Source organism: Cebidichthys violaceus, unplaced genomic scaffold, assembly GCF_023349555.1.
Source record: "Cebidichthys violaceus isolate CVI_PGR_0920_01 unplaced genomic scaffold, fCebVio1.0.p SCAF_24, whole genome shotgun sequence".
Taxonomy (NCBI): domain Eukaryota; kingdom Metazoa; phylum Chordata; class Actinopteri; order Perciformes; family Stichaeidae; genus Cebidichthys; species Cebidichthys violaceus.
In genome coordinates this window covers 4,691,382-4,715,275 of record NW_027176417.1, presented here as the reverse complement: position 1 = coordinate 4,715,275, position 23,894 = coordinate 4,691,382, and the positions used below count along the sequence as shown (strand labels likewise).

The window sequence follows — 23,894 nt, the reverse complement described above, 5'->3', positions numbered from 1 at the left end:
TACCATGGCTCTCAATTTGATCAGGCATACGGGTCTGGACTAGCTGTTGGCTGATGGTAAAGGGGGCATTAAGCTCCACTGGTTTCCACCTCTACAGATCAAACCGCAACCTCTTCCATCTGTTTTCAGATATGTGCCAACTTCCAAAAAGCTGCACATTAACCTCAAAAGGCTGCGTTTTTCCTATTCTATGGCGGTTATACAGTACAGGACTGGCTTGGCATTCAGAATACGTGAATCCTTGAATTGTGACAAATATAGCTCACACTAGCAAGCAATGTGCTTCCATGGATATTAACAAAATAGGAGTGCAATCTTCAAAGCCTGGTGATACGTTGCCAGTTTCCTAATGCCTGGAACTCACCAATAGGAATGGGGCCCCAACAAAAACCTACGCTACCCCTCTTTAATTATAGACTATGGATTGGGCTTCACTCCCATGTTGAGAGGCTGGGAGGCATGGTTATAATAAGGATTTCTCTTTCTTATTTTCGCTGCTTTCAACATTCATTCAACTACAAACGTCCCAGCTTTAAAATGACACTTTGTAACTTTCAATCGAAGAAAAAACATGAGTTCTCTATCAAAAGAAAAATAGAAATGATGAGCAATAATATGCACCTTTCCTCATTTCAATAACCTTTCTTGGTCTGGCCCAGTAGATTATGGTGGCTAATGCAATGCACAATGCTAATTTAGCAATATGTTTGCAATTTCAGCTTGAATATTCCTTCAATTTTCAACAGATTATTCAAGGAATCTGTTGAAAAACACCCAGTAATGGACCTTTAGTGATTACGATCTTGTTCCCATCTCAATATCAGGATATTTTTAGAGGTAAAACACAGTATGACCAAACTCATTTGGTTTTTCATCAAATTACCAATTGGATGTGGATGGGGCTTTTGGCCGGCAAGGACTTGATTGTCTACCGCTCTTCAACTTGATGGAAAGCTGGTAAAGGACGAGAGACGAGTACTATAATCACGAGGGGTGTAATGACCAATTATCCAGAGACAGAAAATGGTATAAAAATGCAAAATCTTGTCTCTAGTCAAATTTTAGATGTATCAATACAAACTAAATGCATGAAACCAATACATGTACAACGGTTTTAGTGCCTCTAATATCAGCTTTCATGTTATTAGCATCTTCAGTCAGTCCCTAAAACGCTGCTTGTCTGCCTTCTTCAAAAAGAAGCAGAGGAACCTTTCGCTTTGACCTCTGTGGTCATACAAGTTTCTCAGAGACTTGTAGTGCTTATATCACATCCATCACTGACCCCTGGATCCACAGCAGTTTGCCTGCAGAGCCAACAGGTTAGTGGAAGATATTGTTATTATGGGCCTGCACTTTACCCGACAGCAGCTTGACAGCCCGTGAACCAACGCCAAGACACAGTTTGTGGACTTCAGCTCTGGGTTTAATACCAAGCCCTCCCAGCAGACTCTGTCCAATCCCATCTGTTGGTGGATCACCAGCCTCCCAACTGGTGAGACACAACGAGTGAAGCTTGAAGAGCAAATGTTGAACACGTCCTCCACAGCAGTGGCCCGCTGCTCCTTCTACACCAGTGGCTACACCTTTCAAAGACCTTTCTATGACAGCACAACTGTTCGGTTGTTCATCACATGATGGGGAAGGGTCAGTGTGCAAAATAAAGGGAAACAGCCGTCTCTCTGGTTCAGCCAGAACAACACGGGCCCTAAATACAAGACCTGTGGAGATGAGGGAAGAATTCCTCTTTTTTTGCTTCACATTGTGGAAACAGTTCCTTCAAGATCTGAAATGGAGGCCTTACATCAGCTGCACTTCTCTCTCGCAAGACATCGAGAGCATCACATCACCGAGTCAGTGAAGAAAATCATTGCCAGCAACTTGCCCTCCCTCCAGGACCCCGAGAGCATCAGGATTAGGAAGCAGCTCTCCTCCATTTGGATGACGCTTATTCCACAACATGTCGACCACACAAACAGCTTTTTCCTCAGACCTGTCTCCCTAATGAAGAAAGATCTGCCTCCGCCCCCCCCCCCCCCCAACCTGTCGCCCATGTCCTTGTTAAAAAGCACAGCAACTCCTTAAGACAAATTCCTTTTTACGCATATGGAATGCAAAAGACTGATTCTAAAGAGGACCCACAACATTATATAGTTTGTTCTTTTTGAAAGGGTTACACAAGTTTGGTGCACTCAAGTGGATGGAAGTGTTGAACTACAGTTCCCAGAAATCTCATGACAAACCGTCAAAAGGCCAGACTCGCGTTTGTTAGTGTTGTCATTGCTAGATACCATGATATGAGAGGTAAGAGGTCTAATAGTGGAGAGTCCAGCTGTCTTCTGGGGACGCTCAAAAACTCGCTGCTGTTCAGGAAACGGCAATTAAAACTTAGTCAAATATAAACTAATTAATAACTCCCTGTGGGTAGACAATTAATACACTACCCAACAAAAGAATTTCACTTCAGCAAATATGGAAAATCTGCGGGGTCTCATTAAGTACAGATGGCAAGCTTGTCTCTCTTCATTTACACACACACACCAAAAAAAAAAAAAAAGATTTAGACCTGGTATTTATTCAAAGACTACATCTATTATTCAACCAAGGATTACTCCTCCTCGCTACCAAGACAGCATAAGATTCATTAATTTCTAAAAGAACAATGTGTCTATGTGGCTCTGTTGTTGCTCTTTAGATAAAACAATCTGGGGATTTAGCTGTAAGCCAGAACTGATCAAATCAGATGGTACACCTGCCGCCACATCCGTATAGCGGAGGGGACTATTACATTTAACTTGAGAACAACTGTAGGACCAAGACCTTCATTCTGTGGTCACCATTAAAATACAGTCCGACTGTTTCATCGCTTCCAGGCCAACTGAGAGATTTTGCAGGAACTCTTATTCTTATTGTTTCGCCACGTACAGGATTGTCAAGTAATATTTGCTCCACAGCTTTCCAATGTAATAAAAAGCACCGCCTTTATGAAGTCACAGTCCATTTCTGTGCGTTAGTGATAAATGGCGGCCACCTTTTCCCTCGGTAAATGACCAAAACAACTCTGAGGGGAATCTCAATGCTTCCATTCGTCATGATTCTGTCCGTTTATGTTGCGTACGCCGTCTATAAATTCTGCATACAATATGACAGCCTTTACATCACTAATGCACCATTTTCATTCTGCTCACAATCGACGTCCACATTGACATCCCCGGTGAGTAATGACGTGCAATGGCTCGGCGTTCATTTGGAGCCCTTGGGTGTCTTCCTCGTTTCGCCCCACGGGGCCCTGGGGGAGACGAGCAACGGTGTCACCCATTAACATGAGAGTGATTAATGTGGCCAGATGAACCCTGCACTGTAAATCATTCTTTAAAAAAAAAAAAAAAATTGATGCACGGGACGCTGTGTAATTACATGATCACAAATGACCCTGACAAAATAGTCATGGGAGTGCACTGGAGCTGCTATTTAATGTTGATTTATGATGTTGTGCTAAGTGTGCTTGTCTCACTCCTGAATGATGTGTAGAGTTTTGGGGATTTGGGGACCTTGTATATTTGGGAGCCAGAACAATACAGTCATAATGGCAACAAAAAAACAAGAAAAAAAATGGCTCAAATTACCAATATTTCAATTAAAAACATGTCGTGGACTTTGAATGGTAAATGAGAATGTCTTTAAAATAAAAATGTTAACTACAATACATAACTACATTGCTTTGCTGAGCTAATTAGTTTCCAGCTGAAGTAGCTCATACTTTTTACATCTACTGATTAATGTTATGGAGATGTAAACCATTTATCAAACGCTATCAACCGTTCTTAGTAAGTTGTTGCTCAGGAGCCAGCGGCCTCCGAATGACTGCCAGTGTTTCACAGTACTACTGGGGGGTGTTTCGGGTGGGTCCACACCAGAGACCCAGCCGCTCCATGTCCCACCCCGTGTACAGAGGTTGTCTGGAAATCCCGGGCCGGATCCTTTTGCAGAGGCGTGTCCTTCGTAAATTCCTGAAGGCCAGGTTGACTCTCTGTCTCCTCTGAAAATGACACCGTCTAGCCTGACAGACTGAAACTAATGATGCAATCCAGCCGCCTCGGTCAACCCATAATGTCAAACATGTAAAAGTTTATGAGCAAACATCCAATGGTGTTGAGGTGCCACCGCAAAAGTAGGGCATGATATCTGAGTTTACAGTAAGAGGTGTACAGTATGACATTGCATTTCCTGTAATAGCTTGTGATTAACAGCATTTCCACACTGCTAACGAGCCCAAAACTGTGGAGTTTATCACCCCCATTATTTACGCCTCTCAGTGGCTTTTTCATTGGTCTGGTTTAAGCGATTATAAAACCGCTGATCAATGACCACCTGGGTGCAAATACCTGGTAAATGGAATACGTTCACATGATATTTCCAAACTTTACGAGTTGAGGAGAATTGCCTGACTGCTTCATTAATTAACTGGCCGGTGCTCAATGGATTATTGGATGCTGAGAGCCACAAAAGGATTCACTGCACGTGTCCTCCAAACTAAAACAAAGAGGAGTTCCTTCCTACGCACATGAATTGGGACAAACTTCTTGACCTTGACCCTTATAGTGTATTTGGTCTAGAAATGCAGACCTTGGAGTATCCAGGCCCTGCATTTGGACACGAGTAGTGTCCTGAACATGAGATTTAGTCTTTAGAACTGCAAATGTTTGTGTTTAAGGATAAGGGTACGACACATCCTCATACAACGGTTCGTATCATATCTTATGAAGAGTTAGCTCTCTGTTTTTCGTTCATTCTTTGTTCTCCATTCTCTGACATAGTTAAGTACGTAAGCTACATAGCAAAAGTAAGGTAACACAACTGTTGTACTTGAATTGCAGTACATTCATTTCTATAGGTATCAGCACCAACGGTGAATAAACAGCCTGACGTGATGCGTGTTACATCTGAGGCTTAGGAAACTCACATCTACTTCCTTAATTTGATTTGATTTGATTTTTATCACGCCGTTCACGCAATCAAATTAGCAAACGAGAAAGGCTTATGAAGGGACCGACAGATGGACAAAATGAGAGAAAAACCAAAGCAACCCACTGACAGAAAGCCAGACGAGCTGAAATGACTGACAGGCTGTGAAACGGGAAGGCGGACGTCTGCTAAAGGCATATAATAAAATTTAATTGATGGCACACAGGTTCCCTGGATATGTGTGGAAGCGCGGAAGCTCCGATAACCAGCTGGTCAGCTTCAACTTTATCGGGGGCCTCCAAAAGTTGTAAAGGGAAGGGAATGAAAGAAGCGCTCTGCTGATTGTCATTCAACTCTAGATTGAGCTGTTTATCTGAAGAAAAGTGGAAGTGAAAGAGAAAAATCGGGGGGCTGAGTGAATAAGTGCCGTTGTCTTATGACAAGCTCGCCTGGGTTCCTTCGCTCTGTTTTGAAGATGCAGCGGCGCCACCGACTTCACCGCTGTATCAAACACAGCCGTTTCTGACAGGGACAGGAAGCCGCTTAAAGCTTCCATCGCACTATTGCTTCAGTGTGGGGTGCCATTTCGTGCACTGTCGAAACTGGCCTTTGCAGTGTGGCTGCACTTGATCTGAGAGGTCGCTTAAACGCCTCCTCTTGTCCAGGTGTAAAAAGAAAGTGGACGTAACGAAGGCTGCATCTTTGCTGGCACAGATTTATGATGCAAAGCCACGCATGCACATTAAGATAGTAATAAAATGCGAGCAAGGCTAATACCCATGCAGTCTTGATAAAATCAGACGATTAAAATACCATAAATAACCAATTTGACTCCACGACAGGGTCAAGATTTGAATTTGACCCTTAACAGCGGCTCACAAGACCTGCCCAGGTGTATCCAAAAGAATAGGTTTATTTTTTGCCTGTTTTGTTCGCATTAAAAATAGATTCGGTGATTTGTGACCTTATGTATTATTCAAGTGCATCAGCAGCTCCGCGAGCGGACACATGTTGTGACTCTTGAGTAAACAATCAGGTTATCTGTGGAGTTAAGGTCGCTATAGGATGATGCTATCGGGGGCAGAACATTTTACTCCGTTAAGCCATGCATCATTCTGACCCCTGCATGATTATAAAAATACAAATATATAGCCGTCACATAAGCTGTCCTTCTTCTGCGCCGGCTTGAACATCTCTGGGGGCAAACCAGAGGACATCAAAGTGTCTTTATAGACCCACTCTGCTTTTAAAGCGCAACATGCCCACGGCGTCTCCACATCAGACGCTCGTGTGATGGGTTCTCTGTCAACAAACACGAACGCGCAAGGTTACTTTTTTTTCAGTTCTGGTATTTCACTAAATCAACTTCAGCTTCACCCTGAGAGCTGGCTGCATTCCAAATATGTGGTGTTTTTTACGAGGTGTCGTGGTCCCCCTAAAACGCAGGAATGAAAGACGGCGTCCTTCACTATCCATACCACTGTGAATATCTGTCATGGAAATAGTATTTAATTAAAGAGTAAATTAATAAATTAGAATGCTCGTTAATAAACCCTTTGTGTCACAAGTCCTCACAAGTCTGTAAAACGCTCAAATGTCGCTACCTAATTCTCATGCTTTTGACCACAATAATACTACTAATACTGATAATACATAGTGTTTTTATTATTTCTCATAATGTTAGAATAATAATGTATTTTTAGTTGTTAGTCCTTGCATAGATGTTCATCATGTTCTGTTTCACTCGTTATTACCCAACCCCAAAATGTCTGTGTGTCGTTGTCGAGCCTCTTTCTAAAACAACCTGTCAGTGCGCTAACTATTAGCTGTCACGCTGAAGAGAAAGTCTGCCTTTTTTTTTCTGAAGAGCTCGTCAAGTATCCGGCATCGAAAATGCAGCGTTCTGCACACACCGCAAGAGTGCTATGTCAGTCGCTCGCGGTGAAAGATCACATTAACAACAAGCGCTAGCTGGCAGAGAATGCGTCACCGCCTTCCATTTAACCACCAGCCTGCGCTTGTGCATGTATTCGCACCCCCCAAACCACGCAGACTAATTGTATTGTCCTTTTTGTTGGTTGAAACAGCTAGTCAATCTGTCTGTGTGGTCAATGTGCTGCAGGTGTGCAGCTAAGCAGCAATGGAGAGAGGAGTCAACAAAGGAGACGAGCGCCACAGAAATCGAGTGCAGTGGGACGCCATTCGACACGGGACACTTCTTCCACAAGGAGGAGAGGAGACGGGACGTCAAACCGTGAGTCGGACACACCTTGTTGTTCAGTCACCTGTTGACTGCGTGCGACTTGTTTTTGTGGCCTGATCTGCTCCGCTGCTGTTGGGAATATTTTCTTGTTGTGGAATGAGTCACGGCAAACTGGAACACCGAAGGGCTTGCGGGCTGTTTTTATTGATAGACAATCTTATGGATAAGAGTGTGTAAGTCATGTATTTAAAACATGCATTGATGCTTTGTGATGTGAACAGAAATGGCAGTATTCCACACACTCTCTCTGTCCTTTTAACTGTTCCGCTAATGGCCTTTTTAAACCCCAGAAATCGAGCGCGACTTGCATCACACTGTTCCCCCTCAAATAAAAAGGCCCCACGTCGCATTTTTGACTCCCGCTGAGGGGCGGGAGCCAATAACCGGCCGTCCTTGGAGGCGTCCAGACGATTGAAGCGGCTGGGAATGTTGCATCTAGCTGCGTGAGTCATGAGCGCTTTGATCAGTCCTTGAATGACCTGCAAACACTGACTCACTCAGCGAGTAGACGGCAGTCGCCGGGAGCTGGATTTGCTTTTTTTTGTTTTTCATAAACCTAATGAGTGTAACGTTCCTGACAGTCTATTTCGAGTCCCCTCAGATGAATGTCTTCATAATGTTTCATTCTAAATGTACTGTACTGTCTTGATGAACATTAAGCCAATTCTCTGCCAGTAAATGATTATTTACGGAATATTCCACGTTGGCCTGCGTTGGTAAACACGAACAAGCAACTAAAGCTCATTGCTGCGGAGTGAAACAAACAATGTCAATGTGATGAAATGAATCCGAACGAGTTAAATTTGGATCAGACAAGCTCATCTGCATAATTAGCCAATTGTGTTAGGAGAGTGACTCATTTAAATCTGCTCACTGTTGAAATATGCATGTCTTGAGTCATTTAAAACAAGGGCTTATCCCTAATACTGTACGCAGGCAAACTGTGGCTCCTCTGGAGGTAGAGAGGCATCTTTGGTCTGTGAATCCCGCTGAAGCCTGCAGTATACCCATGATGCATTGCGTGTCATTCGGTATATGCACCGCTACACCTGCACTGTCACATATATGTCTTGTAATTGTCAAATGGACACATCGGCATGGCAGTCGATGACAAAGACATGTGGCTTCGTCTGCTTTCCATATCCTTAAAATAGTTCTCTTCTTTTTTTTTAATCAACTCAAAGTAATGCTTCATTGAATAACGTTGATGTTATCAACAAGAATCTGAATAAATCACGTTTGACTATTATATCAATTAACTTCACGGGGCGATTTCATGTTAAATCCCGCCTCATCTTCCTGCCCGCTTTTTTTAATCAGACTGCTGTTCATGAGATGATGACATCGCTCCGCTCTGTATTTGTCTTCAGCCCACCTCCAACATATGGTAAACTCATTAAGCGAGATGGGGATTACCTATTAACGCTGCAGGTATCTGTCAGGTTATCCCAAATAAAGGTAATTTACGGGGGGGGGTGAGCCACAAACAGCTGTCGGCGTCGCTTGGATCTGTCTTCAGGGTGCATCGTTCCAAGCATGTCTGCGGCGTTTCCTTTGGTTCACTCGGTTGGACAAAGCCATTCAAATTTGGGTTACACACCAAACTGCCCCGCTGAGATCGCCTCAGTCTTTGGTTCTCTTTCAGGTGAACTGAGGTGAAGCTCATTAAGGAAGAGAAGTGTGGAAGATTGATTAGCTGTTGACACATTTGTATTATTCCTCCTCAGGTAAATCATCAGGAAGAGCAACAGAGTAGGGATCGTCCAATGCATTTTAAGAACGTGTGCCTAATCGCCATCATACGACAGTGTGCGTCTGTTTACACCTCTGATATGTAAGGAAATAAAGTTATTTATTTTTATATTTAATTAACTTTTCCCCCATTTGTATTGAATAGAAAAGGTCAAATGGACATCCGTAGAACACAATAAAAGCAATTAATACTACTTCAGTGTATTCTAGGAACAAATATTACCGAGACCACATCTGACGGCATTACTTTTTTCATAAAATACATGTGAACTTGGCTTTATAGATTATTTGAGACTGACTAACCAGAGGAATGATGCCAACGGCTACAAGGCTGGAAGTAATTAATTGAGCGCTGCAAAAAATGAGTTGTAAGTCTGCGACTGTCTGATGGCGGTGAGGAAGGTGAGGAAGGTGAGGAAGGTGGCACGATAGAAAAAAAAAGGCCCTGCAGCCCGCTGACTTCTCTCTGACTGTACTCTGAGAGCGGAGCGCACGAGATGGGATCAAGGTTTAAGGAGATCAGACGGGCAGGAAGGGGCATGCCCATTTCTAAGTTTGTAAGTCATCAAAAGCACCTCAGAGTCTGATCTGACATGGATAGTGAGCCGGGGAAGAGAAGCAAAAATGATCCAATTTTCAGTCTTTTTTTGGTGAAAAGTTCTAGCTGCAGCCCTTGGACCGTTTGAAGACTTGGTAGTAGATAAGTTTGGGTCTCTGTGTCAGCCATGGGAAGAACACTTTTAGTTATGTTGTATGTGGGGAAAAAAATGCAATCTTAGTGATTTATTTAATATACTTCCGTGTTCATAGGAAACGTACAGTGTTCTCAAAATAAACTTCCAATGTAGGTTTGCATAGTTTTTAGTGTTAATTCTTGGTTTGAAAGTCTGTGTTAAATGCTTCAGGGATTACATGAAATAAATCTACATTCTAGGTGTATGAACCCTGCCAGTTCTTTATGAACGTAGAATAATGTTGAGAGAAAACATGTTTAATATTTACCTTGAAATATAAATTGTTGGTTTTGAGTTTAGCGTTATTACCGTAAGGGTTAAAATTCAATCTTATGCCTTTTATGTTACTGCTATTTGCTCAAGCTGTGTCCATTCTGTTGAAGCTTAAAGTTCCAGAAATATGATCCCGGCATTCAAAGCCGTCTCTTTCAATTCCACAAGGAATACAGCTCCAAACCAAAATGTTGCTGCCCTTCACGAGTAGACTTTTACATTTTCTAGCCAGGCGACTTCCATTAGCGTCTCAAAGCTCAAACAGACTTGACAATTTTAACTTTGTATGTTTTTGACTCCCTTCCTGCAAAGTCATTTCTTTTGATGAAATCTATGTAGGATGGTGCACAAGCCCAAAGCCTCGCTGCCCCTTTCCACTTTTCTAACACATTTATTAAGATCAAGGACAGTTGGTTTTCAAAGCCATGTTTTCTTTTTGTGTGAGGAAAGGCATCCCACTTCAGCAAATGTAGTGTTCACTCTCTTTACTTTTATATTCAACATTCAAACTTTAGCATTAATTCCATTATACTCTCTCCCTCCTCCACAAGCTCTGGAAGTCACTTACCATGCAATGCAATGTAAATGATGTTGACTGAAATTATTTTCGTATCACTGTGCAGTTCTAACAAGTACTAAAAGTGTGAACTTCAAAGCTTCCATTCAGCTCCAGTAAAAGCACAAGGCCCACTCTTGTGCAGCACGTCTTTGTTCTTGGACACCGTGCTATAAATCACTCAGAGTTGTTATGAAATACCTGCTTAGTGCTGAGACTTAAGTGTGATTAAAAAGGCGGAGGAAACACAGACTTGTATGATCCGGGAAGCAGAACGTGTCGCATGTTATCGAATGTGCAGCTATGCATCATGGTGTACACCACATTCTCTGGTGCCTCTAGAATATAACGTGGGGGGTGGGGCTAATGTTTGCTCCGGTATCAAAGTGACAAGTAATTTAGTGTGGACCCAGTGATCTGGAGAGAGAGCGCGGACATGTGGCGAAGACCCAGGAAGCGTCTCCAATCTGGCGGCGTCCATCGCGGGCAGATGGAGCGGACGATCGGCCAAGCGGCCTCCGTTGGCGGCGGCGGCGGCGGCGCATAGCGACTCCGCGAGCTTATTGGGAAATGAGACACAAAGGCAAAGATGAATCGCCCTCACCCCGCTGTGTAGCATTAAAGGACACGTCTGCTTTTTCTCCTCTCAAACGACCACCCTTCGGGTGCATTTTTTTTTTACTACTTGTAGACATGACAGATGACCAGGAAGATCAAAGAACAGGGTGTCAGCCGGTCCACAGGGAGGAGAGTCATGCATGGGATTGAGAGTTGGCCTGTTTACACGGCGCAGGCTGTTAATACAGAGGGGGGTCGCAGCGAGGGAGGGAAGCAGGAGCTGTTATACAAGACACTGATCCCAGCGGGGGAACTCTAGCAGTCAACACTTCTTTAAGTCCGGAGTATGTTCCTAAGCCCAGTTTTCTCATGAGTTGCCTCCATGACCTTGAAGTAGAAATAATGTTTTAGCATGGACATCCTTAATGGCCACAAGTATGTGGGCACCCCATTTATCCTCTGTTTTACTCTTAATGGGACCATCATCTACTAATGGAACATCATGCTGTATTAAAGAAGACTTGAAACCAGCCGATTAAGACCATAAACTCAGGGTTACAATTTTTACTGAGGTAATAATTCAATCATTTTCTCATAGAATTCTATACGATCTAACTTTCTTTTTGCAACTGGAGTCTTGGAGTTTAAGGCGCTTTCACATTGGCTTCACGTTTCAGAACCGGAGGTTGCCGCCTTGGACGCCAATACTTGTGGGTTTTGGGGCCCGGGTGGACTGTGGAAGTAGAGCACTGCAGCAGCGTGCAGCAGAACATTAAATATGCGAGTAGCATCCAGCAAATCTTTAACTCTATGACCTTTTATCAAAAGTAATTTTCAACAGGGGATTTTATCAGACTCCACATGGACTTCATGCATAAAACACCATTGGTTTACTGGGTTCAAGTCATTTTTCTATATTTCTCCAGAAAAGAACTGCATCTCTTCTCTGTGCTTCTTGTGTTGCAGTTTGATGAGAGTGAGGGCTGATGTTGTTGTTGTTGATGCTGAGCAGCAGGCAGCATCAAACCCATCGGTACAGCCGCGGTTCTCACTTTTCCACATTTTCCACCTTTGATGATAAACGGTCTGTGTGCCAATCCAGTGGGGTAATTGGCCGTACATCTTCGCCAGTGAAAAGGTCAATTAGTGGGCTATTATGTGGGTGATTGAAAGCTGTGATAAATGATGTACTGGGTTTTACTCTAGCTGCAGTGTGCTGTAACCAATACTGCTTGGTTATTTGGGTTATTTGCTTGTATGGTAACACATTTTTCACCATCATCTTACAAGAACATATAATTAAGTTCATTTCGACTATGCACACACCAGGCGGCACCGCCCGGTCTAGTGCACGACCTCCAGACCTGGATCAACACAAACGCAGCGACGGGCTGCAGAAACAGGCATATGCATTTCAATATTTGGGATGTTAGGGGTTGAAATAACTGCACCGACTCACTGTCGCTACATCTGCAGAGTAGCAGAAAAACACACATACTCCATTAGTATGCTGGTGTTTGTGCAGCCGTACCAACATAATGGACACGTTTCTCCACCAAGCCCATGACTCATTCACACGTACGGTGCCGCAGTACAAGGTGAAGTCAAAGAGATCAAAGCTATACTGTTAAGTGTAGGAATATGTCCCGTCTGCATTATAGATGCAGACACACATGTGAAACGCATGAACTCAGTCACATACACAGACTAGCAGTTTATCTTTTATACAGTATATTTCTCACGCACTTTGGGATAAACTAAGTAAAATATATCCTGTAGTCCTCATATTGAGTGTAATGATGATAATGAATGCACAAGGCTATTCATTATTTATGAAGACAAGCTTTGTTTTTCTATTTGAGACATGTATTGAGCAGAACCTTTCATTCTATATCATAATATACTACAATAAATACGATTCAAAGATTTTGTGATGACCTTCCGGTTTTTCCCGCTCTTTGGAAAATGCAAAATCTCAAACAAGGCCTTGTTTCCAAAATATGTTAAGACCTCGTTCATACTGCTAACCTGCTTTATCAAACAGTGACCTCTCACTGCTGTTTCTGAGCTCCAACAAGCAACGCTGCAGCTCTGAAGACTTTAACTCCTCACCAAACCCGATCACTTGTCTGGTTCAGTCAGCGCCGCTTTAATGAACTAATAACTGTGACAGACTCTATGTGATGAACCCACTCCTTCAATATGGTTTTCCCTAAGATGTCGGCATCCCAGCACTCCATCCTATTGTTGGTACCGGCCCACAGGCCGTAAACTATACATAATTGTTTGAATCTCAATCATGTAGGCAGTTTGTAATCTCCGCCAGAAGGGGACATCTTAATCACAGTGGGGGGGGGGGGGGATCACTGTCAACAGACGTTTGTCTTCCACGTTTGCAATCTAAAGCCTCGTTCACTATCACAACACAACCCACAGGAACAACACATAGGGACGAGGGTGATACAAACATTTTTCATGCTGCTCATATGTTTCCCTGATTCAAATTTCCATAACATCCTGTGGGGGAATCATTCCCATGTATTATTCATGTCAAAAGAAGAACCTGAAGCATTTAATATAATTCCGTGTGAACACACACACACAGGTGCAATTTTAGATAAGTACGCATGTTTGTAAAGAACAATCTCTCTTTTATTGAAAGTCATTATGGCATCACCGTTCGTCGTTAATCAGGGATAAACCAGACAAATTAACGGAACCCGGACTTTGATCCAGAGTAGCCCATCAAAAGCCGGTGCGCTGATACCCCACAGCCCTGGGCAGAGCTGTCATCGTCATTTAAGGCTTGCGCTGACCAGAGGTCGCCACGCAAAGTAGCATGAAAACAGCGTCCTAGTTCACTGTTCTGTGCAGTGCTGCCCTTAAGGGCACCTTAGGGGGCGAGTGTTAATGGGGCGCCTCGCCGCCACCAGCAGGAACTTCAGGAGCAACTGGGAAAAACATATATAACTCTAAAGCAGCCCTGTAATGCTCATTACTGTTGGATTTAAAATGGAGAGATCTTACTGAGACATGTATCAATATGGTCGGACTGACTTTTGTATGAAGTATGAAGTATGAAGTTTGAATTCATGCTAACTTTATTATTATTAGGAATTATCTTTATACTGTCAAGGTATTAAGTATTGCAATAACTGAAATCTGCTCTATGTATGATGATGTGCACTGATATTGTTTGCCAAGAGAATGTGTCGGCGCATATAATCAGTTTCCAGTTTATTCAGTGCACCTAATATGCAGCCTAAGACAACAGCTCCACAATAAATGTGACCTTTTGAAAAGGTTAATATGAAAGAGTTATTGGTCTGCAAACGGTCCACAATCTGCAATGATTGGGGCGAAGCTTGATCAACAGGCATCCTCGATGTTAAAGGACAAAAGAGGATTATTGAGATTAAAAGTTTTGCTAGTGAGTGATGTGGCATTTTTCAAAGTCATTTTGATGTTTGAATAAAACCTAACGACGCTTATTGTTCCGAGGCTCTGTGGTAATGGACTTGAGAACCGTGTAATTAACACCTCCGGGTTTTCAGGGCGGGGTTGGTAGCAGAGCTCTTGGCCCGACTGTGGATAGCAGTGGTTGATACCGGAGCTATCGGTCCAGGTCCTTCTTTTTGTTTGAGCTTTTAGAGCTGGGATGAGACAGCAGCGTGGACAGGATGAGAAGAATACGCGTCGACGTTTGCCCCTCCCTTGTGTGAGCTACAAGGAACCACAGAAGTATCCATTTCTAGACGGAAGATGTCACAACTGATCATCAATATCATCACATTTCAAGACGTAAAGCTTTCTGGAGGAAACCATTGGTGTCTCTTTGACTGTGCCTCATAATCCATTAAGGGTTGGTCAGATCTTTGAGCACCCATTTGAGTGAACACTATTCTATTCTATACTATACTATACTATAGGGACAGGCGCAATTTGTTAAAAATGTCCAAAAAGACACTGCTCATAACACCAGAAGTTGCCTGAGAACCGTCGTGTTTTTAATCTTTCTTGAGCATCAAAGTGAATCAGTGATAGATGTCTTTACATCCATGGCTACATCGCAAACTGGGGCTTCTAATAGCTAATTCAGCATATTTGTATTGGTAACCATTTGCCGAAATGTGAACACATGTAGGTTAAAAACATCTGTTATAGCCCACAGCATACCCCATGGCAACATTAGACTTCCTGCTTACATCTCAACCAAAAAGAAATTATGGGAACTGTAGTTCCAAACGTTTCTGTTGTGAGTGGACAATGACTTTGTTTCTTTCCCGCATATTCCACCTCTAGAAACAGGCCTTCACTGGTTACAATGTTAATTCATTTGGCTTCGCTGCCATATGTAATATTTTTTCATTCTAATAATTAGTGGGGCTTTCTTCATTCCAAAAAAGTCAAATTGCAAACAAGCTGTTGGTGGCGTGGCATTGTTTCAATGGGGGACGCCAAACTGAGGCTCGTATGGACGGCGGCTCCACCAGTTGTCTTTTGGGCATGTGACGCCTCTCCACTGTCCCCATGGCAACAGGACATTTCAAAGGAATTAAGAGGAATCAGGAATACAATGGTAGGACAAAGTCCGGGGGGCAGGATAGAAATCCATGACAAGTCAAGAGGAAGGTATTTACCAGAGGAACGGAACACTTGGTCGATGCAGTTTTTCCGAGGATTTGAATTCCACTCATGTGCTGCTCTCAAACGTGCAGTATACCTTCATGTGCTGTGTTTCCCTGCTCAGCGGAGAGGAGCCGTCCTCCGGCGGCAAACTTTCACTCGGCATTCAACACAAACACGCTGCAGCAGGTTAAAGTCTCTCTAACCACCACATCCTCTTCAATTTCACGTTCCACGTCAAGCGCGCATCTAATTACCGCGACCTTATCTCGTCATCGCCTGCCTTCAAAGCCCAGTCAAAATGCATATATGCTTTTGATCCAATATCTCTGCCCCCTTTATCATGTTGCAGCGGGATTATTGGGATCACTGTCTGTCGGAAGCAATCTGAGGCCCCAGATAGAAGCATGACCAGCCAAACTGTTTTTCTGCTTGGTTAATCCGACAGCACCTTCTGAGGGGATCCAATTAAATCTCCCCTTCAAAGAATATGTGACTGCCGGAGCATAGACGAGATGAGAGGAATGGGCGGGGTGGATGGGTGGGGGGGCTTGAGGGGAGGACGGGAGGAAAAAGGGGGGTCTCTTCTGTTTTAATCATTCCAGATCAGTGTCACACTATTTAACCAGCCCCTGCACGGCGGCAGGAACGCGTTTGGGAGTAACAGTGGAGATTAGATGTGCGTCCGCGAGCGCCGCGTGGAATGGATGTATGCATGCAAGTCGCAGGAACCGATAAACACATCATACATCTGTTGATTAGAGGTGATAAGAGGAATCACACCTCAGATCCGATTTATCAGCACCTTTTTAATTACAGAACATTTCACGGTGACGCGCTGTATTGAAACCTGCTCACAACAAAAACGTGCATCTTGTTTTTTAGGAAAACTACAATGATACTTTGTTTTATTCAGACTACATTCATCATGCCAATTATGAGTTTGAAGTGCACTTATGATCATGAATGTCTCTTGGACTATTTCTCGCTGTTCCTCGTTAATTTACTGCATTTTTTTTTTTTATCAGGGGGAATCCGAAATAAATTGTTTTTGCTGAATTGAAAAAAAAAATATTCCCCAAACAAGACGCCCATGCATTATGTTAAATATATCAATATGAGAGCGCTTGTTTGAATTTGTTCCAGAGGCTCGTGTTTACTGAGACACACTGTGGTAATACAGTTTTATCAAGTCTGTGGCTAATTGTTTGGTGGTGGGATCCCGAGGGAGGGGAAGCCTGTTGGGAAGCAGGGCAGCGAGGACGGCAACCTCCTTGTTAACACAAATGAGGATATGAGTTTCCCATCTCTGGGAAAGAAGAAATTAGAAACGAGGAAGAAAAACACAGAAACCGCTCATCACGAGAGCGTCCTTCATGGCATCCTCCAGTCCTGTTGCAGTCAACAGTGCATGCCGGAGGCGGCCTCCGCCAGAGTGAGTGGCCGGTAATTACAACACACGCGACAGGTATTTTCCTGCTAATTAATTTTAGGACACGCAGGCAACCGTGCATGTTTTCCACTTTATTAAGCAGTGGCGGTAGTTAAAAAGTGCGCCCTATTTCTTTTTCTCACCCTGCCGGGATGGGTGGATGATGGATGGATGGATGATGGAGGGGAGTCAGGGGTGGGGAGCGAGGTGATGAAGGGTGGACCCAAACTTGCAGATTACAGAGACGCAGATGGATCGACGGATGATTGCACATATTAAGTGTATCGTGAGGGGCCCAGTGTCAAGTTGAACCAGTCAAAGCTGAGATTCCACTACAAAGTATCAAGCCTCTAAAGCACCAGAGGTGCTGACTCTCCCATAATGGTGTTTAGACCCTCTCTGCCCTCATCCTCATCCCCATCCCCACATTTGTGTGTGGGGGGAAAAAAGCCTCTTATGGCTCAAAACCGCTTTAATAGAAACTCCTCTTTTTTTTTCTTTTTTTTTGCTGGAATGCACACTGAACACTTCGCTACGGCTAAAGAGATCCGGAACACAAATGTAATGGTTTCCCATCACAGCGTGACAGCCGCTGCGAGCGACGCGCTGTGACACCCCGCAGAGCGGATAGTCCACAGTGAAAGTGACCCCCCCCCCCCCCCCCCCCCCCCCCCCCCCAAATCTCCAAATAACCTCTAATTGTCAAGAGTGAAGTGAGCGCAGTCGTCCCGGCAGTGTGTGGCACGCTTACAGTGCGTCTCCCTTCTATTAATGAGACGCACCATCTCAGATGTCTGTGATGTATTTGTTGCACAGACAGATTTAATTCATAAGGGCTTCAAACGGTAATTCCCATTTTACATTTGTAGTTTTGGCCGTCCTTCCTGTTAGCGATGGCCAACATTGTACTTCAATTCAATGGCTGACATCCGGGAACACAGAAGAAGTCGCTGCAGTCAGATGATCGCAAAACTTATTGAAGGAGTAAAACTAAGGGATTTCTTCTTTGTCTTGTAAGCAAGGAAACAAAACTGTTCTTGGTTACTGATTGAATATATTTAATAAATAGTCCAGAGTTTATTCTACGTGAATTCTTTGAATCACAGAACAGTTTATTGGCTACAACACGGCAGTAAAGAAGCCGGTAAGAGTTTATTTTTTGTTAATGGAAAATCAAGTAATGAGTTATATCATCACACTAATTCTCAGCTGAAGTTGTCGCCTCACTTTGCATAGGGGTTTATGTAAATGAGGGCCCGCGTGCGGCACAGGTACACAACATGCGCGGGCTTCGTCGGGCCAAACGAACCGCAGAACGCGCGTCAACTACGCGGCGTGGACATTTTAAGCATCTTATCCCCGCTCGCACGCCAAGAAACATTTACAGGCGGGAGAGTTTGAGTTAAACCGCGGTGACTTGAGGCCGTACTGTACAGCAGCCATGCCTTTGTTCGTCTCCCAAACTTCTGCGCGATCATCTTCACCCAAAAACGTACACAAACACAGTTTTGTCGCCGCATGAAAGGAAGTCTCTGTTCCAAGACAACACAGTGATGCAATCCCCGCCCTCCGCGAGGCTCTCCCCAGCTCCTCGGCTGCGAAATGACGGCACATTTGCATGACAGAAAAAGAAACACGGGTCTCTTTGATATGCCTCCCATCGCAGTGCCTTCCCCCCTAGATCCTCCTGCAGGCCTCGCTCACCAGGGACAGATAATTATCGGGAATCTTGCTCCCTCTTCCTTCTCATTCCTCAGCATGCAGGTAATGATGGCAAAGCCTTTTGAGGTGCAACAGGTCTAGGCAACCAATTAAGGATTCTGAGTCTAGCTGGCTCCAGAAGGGGGGGGGGGGGGGGGGGGGAAGCTGCACCGCTGCATTTTGTTAGGTAATAACGCAGAAATTAGCTATTAACAGTGGAGATCTTGCCCTCGATGAATTTGGGCGATTCTTTTGTGAGCAAAGCCGCCTGGGTCGCCGGAACCAACTAATGCGAATTGTTTAATTACAAAGGCTGCAAAATGAGCAGATGATAGGAAATGAGGGGATTTTTTTTTTCTGCATTTTGCGCAATACAGTTCGAAGCCTCTCTCTCTGCGTCTCTAAGCTAGATAATCCTCTAAATCAAGTCAAACATGTAGCCTGGTCCTCCTTCTCAAAGGGAGGGAATCAATTACCAAACGCAAAACCATAATCAGGGTTGCTCCAAAAATCTTTGGAACAAATGGGTCAACATGTTGTGTTGCATGAGTAATGGCGCACTCGCTGCATTCCTCCTCACTCCCCCCCGACTGGCTCGCCTCTCTCTCTCTCTCTCTCTCTCTCTCTCTCTCTCTCTCTCTCTCTCTCTCTCTCTCTCTCTCTCTCTCTCTCTCTCTCTCTCTCTCTCCCGTGCACTCGGGAGTGAAAGCCTCAGCTGCAGATTTCCATCAGACTTGTGAAATGAGTGCCAAAAACAAAGACTGCAGCTGTGTTTTTAACCAAGGGAAGCCTTTTGTCTTAGGGACGACTTGTGGCGCCGTCCCCCCCCTTCTCCCTTCCTCCCCCTCCATTGTCTCACACTAGTGAGCAGCCCGGCTCCTTTTTGCTGAAAGATTCGTCTCCTCGGGAGACACGGAGTCTTAGTGTTCCATTCCGACGCTTACATTTTCACCAAGGCGTATCGTGCCCGCGATAAGGCCCTCGGCTGCCACTGCACACAGGAAATATTGATTACCCTGCACGGTAGCGGGGACAGGAGAGCGAGCGGCGGGGAAGTGTGTGTGTGTGTGTGTGTGGGGGGGGGGGGGGTTGAAAAAAACAGGGTCAAGTTCACTTGAAATATCACAACTGAGAGAGTTGTCGAGCACAGTCTTCGTCGTTTTCTTCTAATGCAGAGGAGTGTGTGCTCTGTAAGTCGATGCGTAAACAGCCCCAGATGATGAAGTCCTACCTGCCGCAATGACGTCACAAAGTGCAGCGTTCCACCACTTCAAACCTGCGGTCGTGTCACGCTCCTTCGCCACACGAGGTCGGGATCTTTGTCCTTCCTCAGAGACAAAGACACGTGTCGCTCATCATTCCGCAATTAGCCACAAATCTTTGTCAGATTTGCAGATTTATTTATTTTTTTTGCATTAAAATGTAGCTGGAACTCACTGGCAAGCCGAAGCTTCTCCTCTGGGGAGGATGATAAAAGAAATGTCCCTGAAAGCAATAAACACAGACAAATGCAGGTAGCCCAAATTGTTCACAGGGGGACGTTTTTTTTATCTTAAAATGTCAGATACTTCTTAGAAAGTCATCAGTCTCCCAGACAATAATGGGAGAAGAGGAAACAAGTGAGAATAAGCTTTACCTATTCTCACTTATTATATGGTGAGAAGAGGTCTTGAATGTATAATGAGAACTGGATACTGAACCCCAAGAAGGCGCTGTGACCACTCTCTAGTGGTTCCAGAGAGCCCAAAAAGTTTCCTAGATTCCGGGTTTACTTCTGTGGTCCCACTGACGGTGCACAGAAGGGTTGTTTTCCTACTGGCCACGCCTGCTAGTTCCCATCAACTTTACATTGAGATTACATCACCAATTTTTACATCACTTTTTTCGGCCTGTAGAACAAATATGAAATCTCCATGGCATCAAATATGCACAATTCATAATTGACATTGTTTGTAGTTAGAGGTGTCTTGTCAAATGTTTTACATATGTCTCTTTTACAATGGTGGCCTATCGGTAAATAGACTTTTGGGTAAATAGACTTTTTGCTCCAAATTGGCGACTTTTTAATACCAGATTCTGTGCAGCCCTCGTTTAACAAATAAAAGTAATGTGATTCTTTAAGAATATAAATAGTTCCTCTCGGGGAAGAATCAAGCCATTTTAGAAATAAGATCCACTCGACTTCAAGTAGTTTCAAGGTAAATTAGACGGCACAAGTATCTTCAGGGACATTAGAGGTTTCCAATCCAAAGAGAGCTCTCAATTTACTGAAGAACTCTTGAATAATTGAGCGTTGAAATGACTTTGGTTCGAGATCCGGCCACAAAGCCAACAACCAGAAGCCATCGTTGACGCACAAATGCACGGAAAGTTTGGAGTGTTTGGAGTTTTATCAGCGGCGGCATCAATCACACTTAGAATCGACGTCTGCAATAAGAGTCCCTGCTGCTCTCTTTCCTAATCAACATATTGCAGAATGCGCGGCCTTGCTGTGGGGAAGGTGGCGGAGGGGACAGCCAGGCTTTGAGCGGAGGCGGAAAAGAAGTGAAAGATCTTCAAAGCATCTGCTTTACAAGTCTGATATATTCTCACTAGCTGGCTTAAAATCCTTTGTGTCTCATTAGGCGGCGAGTTTGGGACGGTGCCTTTGTGCACTGGACAAATTCTGTTTGAAATGCAAGGGGGGAAGAGAGATCTCTCTGCTGCCGGCAAACCCATGGGCTCAGGCTTTGTTAGTGCAAAGAAGAGGGTCACTTGTCTCAACCAATAAACGGCTGATTTAATCGTCCTTTAAGACGACAAGTAATTCATAACGGCGATGATTTAGGGAGAACACAATATCTGTGTCTGGACCTGAAAGCTGCGTCACGATTAGTTGCTGCTAAAGATGCACATTTTGGTATAAACAGTGATTCTCATAAGAACAGATGGCAATCAATGATTTATGGACCGTTTCAATGGAGTTGCATTGCTAGGCAACAGTTTAGGTGCATGTTTGCCGCCCGTCATTCACGCGCACTGTGACAGGAAATAAACTGGGGCAAAAGTTTGGAAAGTTTCCGTTCACAAAACGGCGTTAACGGCCGCGTACCCGTGCGGGAGGGATCGTCACGTGAAAGCACGTAGTTGTAAGAATGTCTCAGAACTCAGAGGACAATGAAACCGCAACTACCTATTTATTCCAGGAGAAGTCAGTGTAATTGTCTGTAATCTTCTAGCTGTGTCAGCAGGAGTAGTTGTGCTTGAGAATATATTCTTTACACAGTGTATAAATGGAAAAAAGAAAAGTAATAGAGATGTGGGATATTTGAGACCAGCATGGTTTAGGTACGTATGAGCACCATGAACATACCGTTTAAAGGAAGTTGTGAACAATGTGCATGCCTCTGTGGTTTGAATCACTTTGACATGAATTGCTCCAGAGGCATACAAAGTATACAATGAAGTTGTACTCAATAGAGAGGACAACTTTGTTGTAAGTTCATTCTGCCGTTTAAAAGTTTGCTTTAAAGCGACTGTTTAAAGCGACTGTTTGATAGAGTTGAAGAGGCGGATCATTTCTCTCATTCACATCAGTTATGAAACCGTGCTTTTCAACAATTCAGATGGAAATAATAAATGATTGGAATATCCTTGAAGTAAAACGGTCCTGAATGAGCGGCCCACTGTTAAGGCTTGAATGATGTTGATGACGAGTCAGCGCGGAACAGAAGAACCGCAGTGGGAGTGCTGGCCTTTACCCAGCACCAGTTCCTCCAGAACGTGCATTTTCATCTCACCGTGAGCTCCGTGGTCATTTATTTTATGAAACCACAACTCCTGGCTCACCACTCCTGTTATTAAATCATGGAAATTTGCCCCGATTTATTGCATGTTAATCACAATTCTTTTTGTCCCATAATGCAAACAAATTGTGAAGTTGTTCAAAAGGCATGTAATGTGTTAAAAAAAGAAGAGACAATCGCTGCTCCAATTAGTTTGCGGAGACACCGTGAACCTGCCCTTTACGTCTCCTCGCTGTTCGTTCGCCCCCTCGTCTTCTCTAATTTGCGAGAAGGCAGGCTGTTCATTTATTCACATTCAGTAATAAGGGTTATAATTGAGCTCAAAAGGACGACCCGGCGAGGTTCACTCCCTTTAAGGATGTCTTCTCCTCTGCTCTTTGTTATCACGGTGTGTAACCGCAGCCTGAATTCACACAAACCCACACCTACAAACCCATGAAGTAACATGAGCCTCGTCCCCGCGAGCAGCTTGTGTTGCTTTTTAGTGAATGTTTCATGAGTCATTCACAACAGAGACGTGTGTGCAGGGCCGCTGTGAGTACAAGAAACCATCATAGTCATTATCACCATCCCTCTAAGTCCAACAGCTGAGGAGACGTCTCTGCTGCTTTGAATGTATTTAAAGCTCACTCAGAGGTGGGGGATTAAATATCATCCTGGAATCTGAACAGAAATCCGTGATGGAAATGATCGACACATGGATGTGCATTTGGGCCCCAAAGCAGCTTGAGAGTTAACCTGTCCGATATGATATGTTTTCATGAGCCAAAGCCTTGATTCGAAGATACAAATTTGCATAATATACCTCATGAGGCTCAGTGGCCTCGCGTCGTTTCTCGAGAACAGGAATTATGGGTTCGCGCGGCACATAAATTCTGCGCTTGTTTGTCTGTTTCATGCAGAAGTTTTACATAACTTTGGGTGATGATTTCATTCCGTTCCAACCGCTTTGACTTTTACTTTGGCGGTCCTTGCTTTAACCTGTAGCTTTGCACCTCAGCTTCCTGCACACATCTGCACATTATCTACAGCACCCGGGACGACTCGGGAGCGCCGAGTGTAAGTTTATCAAACTTACACTCGGCGCTCACAGCCGTCCCACCGTTCAGGAAGATTTTTCTCATCTGCCAGTTGACTGACGGATGCAAATGCTGGAGCCGTGTATTTTAAAGCCGTAGGCGTGTTCCCTTAAAGACGCAGATTTCGTCCTCGGAGACAAAGAATGGAAATTGCAGCGCTATGTTAACTGCCA

General features: G+C 44.1%; 1 long non-coding RNA gene across 1 annotated transcript in view; it reads left to right on the top strand.

Moving 5' to 3' along the window:
* The window catches only part of LOC137878917 (uncharacterized), a 61,884-nt gene extending 54,689 nt beyond the window's left edge, over nucleotides 1-7,195 (top strand). The window contains exon 3 of the long non-coding RNA XR_011103667.1: nucleotides 7,085-7,195. This is a non-coding gene — a long non-coding RNA (uncharacterized lncRNA). The remainder of the gene's footprint in view (nucleotides 1-7,084) is intronic.
* Nucleotides 7,196-23,894: the final 16,699 nt, after the last annotated feature.